Consider the following 7596-nt stretch of genomic DNA (forward strand, 5'->3'; position numbering starts at 1 on the left):
TTTCGTATGGAATATCTAATCACAAAGTGATCGATGAAAGGAGACAGACTACAACATTTCTTGCAAATTTAACTTCAAGCAAAAGTGAAATCGATGAAAGTACATTAATTACGAATTAAATTAAGCTGAATGGAAACTAATAGTATTAGTATCGTACTTTTAGGGATGGTTTCTTTTAAGTTAACTAGGAACACTTCAGTATACATTCCCTCTTCACACACAACTCATTCTCTAACCTAAACAACGCTGGACGAAGCAGGTGGTATTTTCTATAGAAATAACATCACATCTTTCTTACGCACACGGCATTTACGCTCTCTAGCTTTACAAATATAAATTACAAAAAATAGTTATATTAAAACTAGTTCTAGAAACACTTCCAACGAAGATTCCCAATAAGACACAATTACCGTAAAAATTTAAGGAAAAGTGAAGCGTTAGCTTACATAAAAGTGCGACTTAGGCTATTTTGGTGGAATACTTAACGACGGAAACACGATCGATTATTTATTGTCACACTTAAAACTGAGTTTGTTACTAAGTTAAAAAATAAAAAGACTATCAAAACTAATACTTCGATACACTAAGCCTTCATTTCGAAATTTTTTATTAAAATTGATATTTTACGTTACCATCGGGATATATTTTAAACAAAAGGTTCGATGCAATGAAGTTAAACCGCATGAACTACAATTTTCTTTAGTACAAGATATTTTGTATGTTACGCTATAGATAAAACGAACTTTTTGCTGATTGGTAAAAATGCTCATTTACGATCAGTTTGGTTTCATTCAATTTCGCGTAAAACTCCAGGAGGGGTATCTGCGCTATTTACGATCGAAATAGCGTATACCAACAATTGGATCCCAATTTGGTTTCTTTTCATTCAAAACAAAGTCGGGAACATAACTCCAGTTATTTCTAAATTCTAACTAGTGTTTAATAAACAATTGTGTTTAAGAACAAGTTTTTCGTCACTTTATAAAAGTTGGGCGATGAGTGAAAAATAATTTTCATTAACACACGTTCCATGAAGGTATAACTGAGAAACTATTTTCCCTTAAAGTAAATTCAATCATTATTCTAATTTATCCAGTTGAGTTTTAGTACCTTCCCACAAACGTGTTTTTAAAATACTTTGTCAAGTTTCTATAAAGATGTTGCCATGTTATCACTGTTGTATAGTGTAAACCATCCAAGCTGTTTTCGTGTTTTCACTTTATTATAATATTTATGAAATTTGGAGACAATCTGCTGGTATTTATAATTGCTTGGTAAACATACAACTTCACAATAAGATCTGGCAACATACCGCTCTGTGGGTAAAGGTTTATTTAATTATAAGGGGCTATTAACAATATTTAAAAAACTACACTATCCTTCCAGATAAGTATTGTCAAACCAGGGTCAGAACGGCTTTTATTGAGACGTTTTAGAAGTTACGAATTTATTCTAAAGATATACATTTACCAAACTTATAAAACGATTTGAAACTAACGTTTTTTACCAGCTAGATGAAATTTACACGTTTATATTTGAGGACAATTTGTGCTGGCCTACCCTAACTTAACTGACAACTAGATAAAGCAGTTTACCAACGAATAATGGAATTGACTGACAAATAAGTTAATAGAGTACCTTATTGTTTCAAAATAGAGAGTTACAGTTGCGGTCTGAAGGATACGGCTAACATTTTTTCTCCTAACAAACACCACGCAGTATCATTGGTTTTTATTTACATGCGTGATACAACGAAACAAAACGAACGAATATAAAATTAGTAAACTAAGTTATTTGACGATATAATTACAAAAACATAGACATTCTATCCAATGTTCTCTACCACTGAACAATAAAACTGAAACCCATATAACTCGCTCGTTTTCGAGAGGTGGACTTCGCTTCTTCAGGGGAAATCTTACCCTCTGAAATTTATAACGCTCTTTGTACTAACCATGAAAAATGTTATTAGCATTTGGTCAAACCAAGAATTCCATATAACTGAAATAGAGGTTGTTTTCAGACAATATGGACATCGATTTACATATATTTAATAACGTCACATTTCCTATGTTGTATTTCCTATGGAATAGCGTATACCAGATACATCTGAACTAGGTCCTAATACTTTGTTTCTCCTAATTACATAAACGAGAAGTGCAGCGTTATCATATTTGGATCTCAACAAATACGAAAGTATTCATCGTTGTCAGACTATTTTTGGTATTAAAATTTGAATATTCTACTACGTCAAAAATCTGTTCCCATATTAATATATTTTTCTATATAATTTTGATCTCGAGTCCTCGATATCTAACAGCTTTTAAAATCGTACAAATTTTTCGTCCAAATCCAGTCACTCGTCTTTGACAAATACTTTGTCCGTCTTCCATAGCGTGAAAAATAATCTTACGTTGCTGACATAATAGTTAACACTATCACTGCTTTCAGTTTGCACCGAAATTGTAAATTATCGTGTCTAGATGCATTGACTTTGATTATAAGAGCACAACCAACTCCTGCTTCGACTACAAACTGATTGGAAATTAATGGCATTCGGTTCGAAACACCAGCTGATCATAACTAACCTTCAGCCTAAACCCTTGACAAATTACAATGGGGCAATAAATATTTCGTAAGGGTTCATCCAGCGACGTTTTTCTTGTTACTTTTGTTGGTTTGCTATGCCAGTTACCTAGCGGAACTGTCTGAATACTTAGAACTAGCAAGCACACTAAAAATGTAATTAAAACTACAAAATACTAAGTAATGTCAAGCCATAAAACATGACTTACAATGTTTATCATGTTAAAATGACAGTAAGGTTTATCCAACAATATTCTTCTATTTGCAACCAGAATCAGGTGGTGGTGGGGAAGTGTTGATATAAATACACAGTAATATCAATAAACATCGAATTAATACAAAACGTATTTTCTACTTGTTTTCACCCAGAAATTAACATATTACAAATTTGATTATGGTTAATCCCGTATTTTTGACACAACCACACGAACATTTGCAACGAATAAACAAAATCCAGAGATGCCAACTATTTCAAAAGACTGAGCGTAATGATTATAGACAGCCCTTTGTCATTTGCGGCTACTAGGCCTTACCAATGTCTCTAAGCTGTTTATTATTATAAACATTATTTATTACTGCTATAGATTGCTCATTTACAACTGTTTTGTGTATTTAATAAATAAATTTTAAAAATTTCCATATTCTGAATTCTTACTCATAAATGTCGTTATCTGCATCGTTTGTCTTCGCCTCAGCCTTTGGTTGAAGAGATGCCGATGTTGTGTCTGGAACAATCGTTTATACCGCCATGCACCACAGAAAAATCGATGTAACAAACTGTACAAAACGCACGACTGTCACTGACTTTTGATGCAATGACCGGATATTTTGCACTATTCTCTTTCCTAAATTTTTGATTCACAGTTTTAGTCCTTAAGAGTTGCCAGAAACAAGACAATCTGGTGAACGAGGTCTCTATTTTCCATCTTGTGAACAATCTCATTGTTATTTCTATGCCGCTTAGAAATACCCATCTACGCCAGCGCTGATTGGCTGACAAACACTGATGACGTAACTATGGATTCCCCCACGTACCCAGTATGGAGAAGCACCGCATTCAGACTATTGGTAGACGTCGGAGGTACAATTATTTTTTATTATTTCAAGCACAAACACGATTATCACAAGTAGCCATTTGGACTGTCTTTTATTTATTATCAAAATTTATTTGTATCTCGCTAGAAATTTTCGTTTCACCCCTTTCAAGCCCTGGGGAAACAATTTATCACTTTATTGTATAGGCCTATATAATATATAATAATTTGGTAGTTGCAACAAGTCGTAATATTTGTCTGTAAGAGTATAGTCGTAATGTGTACACCACAATCGTAATGGTTGGCATCTCTGAAAATCCACCAGTCAATCTCAAAATTCCAAATAACCTACACGTTACCTTACAAATGCATGCATATAAGCACAAAAATTTCACCATGACGATTGATGTGAACCAATTACGATCAGTCTTGAACCCCACTGCACAGAGAATGACAATCACCCATACTTTCAGTCACCACCCAACATTTTTCTAATATAAATTTTGGATTATTAGTTTTGATATTTAATTTACAGTGTTAAAACTTCTAACTAGCTCAATGTTAATATTTTTCTTGTGATATATTAATGTCAATGAGGGAATTTAAGGCAATTCAGAAACTCCGTATTAATTTTTGGTATAACCGTGTTTTTTGTATTTATGAAATAGAACTCCTTTGTTCCTAATAAATTTAAACAAACCACATCCACTACATCGAAATCAGTCGATACAAGTTACGCTCGTGTCCAACTTAATATATTATCTTTACCTTATTACTTGTTCAAAATACATTTTAACGTGTTGTGAAGGAGTAATCACTTTCAATTTATTGTGGTGCTATCACGATTTGACCTAAACATTTAGTAGAACGAAAAAATAAACGATACAGGTATACTTCAGTGTTTGTAGATATAGATGTACATTTTCACACCTTCCGCAGTCTTTTGTTCACTTTGCAAACTAACCTATTACAGTAAAACACAACAATTTCACATAAACTAAACTTTGTTTTTAATATATACTTCACATTACAAGGCTATTCTGAGGTTATTAAAGTCAAATTTTCAAATTTGTAAAACTACAAACTTACCTTGTCCCAGTGGGCTTCAAGTTTCAGGCGATTCGGTTTCATACATTCTCGACTTCGAAAGAATTCCATTCATTGTATGAAAGAAATCTCAAAAATAACTGATTTTGTTAAATACACGTTACACAATTTGTTTAACGGACACTCTGCCGCGAAACAATCAGTGCCCATTAGCAAGCGATATCCTTCATACTGATAGGGACAATATCTACCACCACATCTAATCTCACGAAGTAACGCGAGGCCTAAATTTTAGACTGTACGTTACTGTTTTAGCTACACGACTACCGAGTAAGCCTGAAGTACAGAACACTCGGACCGATTAGCGTAGGAATATCAAAATAAAACAAACTAAAGCGTGCAACAACTTGTTTAAATAACTTTCACGTGGCGTACGAAGTGCGAAACGCGTATCATACTCATATGAAGGTATGTAAGAACACACAACTTCCAAATTCTTTGTATCATTTCTTGTATACACGATTGTTAAAGAATCCAGTTAAGACTGAGTAATATTATACAATAGGACTGATTAAGCAAATATTTTAACGCGTTAAATAGTTGTATTACCGAAAACCACCCAATCCACTGTTATCTTATTTACATAACTTGAACACAGTACACATTTAAAGTTACACGCGAACATAACAAAATAAGCTAATTTAATCTGTGTGAAATGGAGGTGTTGAAATAGGATGGCTGGTCTCGGTAAAACGGTAAATAAAAAGAAAACTGGATTCAGGTTGACTAAGTTACGGTGACGGCGTCTTTGGGGTCAGTGTTTATGCTAAGACTTGTTCCACATGCGAGCTGTCAATCAGTTTAGCAAAACCAGTCTCGCAAGTGAAAAACAAAAGTTCACTTCAAAAGCACCACGTGATAATTAACGTAATTTCTGGAATAACTAATTGTTACAAACACTATCAATTGTACTGTGTTACAATTTAAATATGAATTAACACCAATTGCCAGTTTCAGTGTTAACAACTGATGTCAGCTATTTTTTCTACTTTACATGTACTTGGAATGACCATAGTTGGAAATCCGGAATTATTTTCTGAACATTAAACTTATGGGTCCTGGTGCTGGGAGACAACACTTAACACAGCAATGTGGTTCACTAGTTACATGAATTTATGAATAATTACTAGTGTTTAAGATAAGTATATTCTTACTGGTTCTTTATTTCTTCAGAATAAATAATTTAATATTAAATCATCCGATATGAACAAAAATGTCAAACCAACTAAAGTGTAATTACCAAAATAAGGTTGAGGTCAGTTGAATGTTCGTATATTGAAACAATTGTTGTTCAAACAGTTTACAATATAACGTCTTATTATCTCACAGTTGTGAAAGTCTCCAGGAAACAATGGTTATAGTACACGTGGTTTAGACATTACACTTTTACTGTCACCGATTTAGTGTTTATAATTTACCATCTAACTACACACGTGTGTAACAAAACTTGGCACACACGACTCCCTATTTCAGCAATGTTCAGACCTGATCTTTGGACCAAAACAATGGAGAGAGAAAACATCACAGCCAAACAAACCCAAATTAAGGCTTACCCTTTGTTTTTTTTTTAATTTCGCACAAATCTACACGTGGGCTATCTGCACTAGTCGTCCCTAATTTAGCAGTGTAAGACTACAGGGAAAACAGTCATCTTAAACAGTGGAATTGACTGACAAATAATGCCCCAACAGCTAAAAAGGCATGTTCGAGGTAATAGAGATTTGAAAGTACTTTTCACAATTATTACCAGTCCGTTGCACAGTGTACTTTTAGCCTAACGTTTTAAAATGGTGTTACAAGACAGTTCATACAAGCTACAAATTTTGCTCACTGTAAGACCATTTCCCACCTTCAGCTTACCAAACCTGCACACCTGTTAGCAGTTTCATTAACCACACACCCAACCAAATCCTAATTTATACGTTTTCTTTCAATGTTTCATGACAGACAAGACCATATCCATCCCTACATCATTTTTACTGTTACACCATTACTTTTGTATCAAATGAAATATTCACATTAAAGTGACTAAGGTTGTAGTACAAAGCAACCGTCTTCTCTAATAAATCTTTCACTTTGTACAAAATATTCCTTTGATATTAAGTAATGTTTCAGAGATTTTTGATACACTGATTTTAAGTCTCAAAATGTTACTTGCTTCTAGTTTATCTAAAACATGACCACAACATTTTCTATCTAAATATCTTAAGACCTGTAGCAACCTTTCTCCATTCAAGACAAGAGAAACATTGAAACTTAATAGTAATATACTCCACTAGAAACATTTATCTAAAATTAGACATTTGAATACATTTCAGGGGAGATTAATGCACCTAACCAATAACACCAACAAAGGTTGACTTTTTTAAATCCTATACAAATTACTGAAGGAAGTAGGAAAAGACTGAGTTTATTGTGTAGAAACAAGTATACCAAAGGTCATTCCATCTTTAACAGATGTCAAGAATAATCAGTTCACGACATTACAAAATGTTAAGATCAACTAGCCAAACCCAACCAAAAAACTTAATATAACTTTCCCCTTACCCCAGCAAGCTTTACTTAGCAAAATAAAGCCATAGAAAAATATCACTGGCTCAAGAAGGCATGGCACAGATGAAAAACCATTTAAGACTACACACAGCATATCAGATGTGCTGCGGTCTTGTTTAAACCTTGACAGATGTACAAGGTGTTAATATATTTAGCTATAGTTTTTATATGATGCTGCAACTACAAGATGCTCTTATATTTAGTTTTATGATACTTCAAACTGATAAAAACTGCACTGCTTCACAGAAATGCTGCACTTTTACCAGCAAAAACAGCTTTAAATAGCTTGAACTTTGCAAGAGCTTTGGATTTTAAA

This window comes from Tachypleus tridentatus, chromosome 12, assembly GCF_004210375.1.
Source record: "Tachypleus tridentatus isolate NWPU-2018 chromosome 12, ASM421037v1, whole genome shotgun sequence".
Classification (NCBI taxonomy): domain Eukaryota; kingdom Metazoa; phylum Arthropoda; class Merostomata; order Xiphosura; family Limulidae; genus Tachypleus; species Tachypleus tridentatus.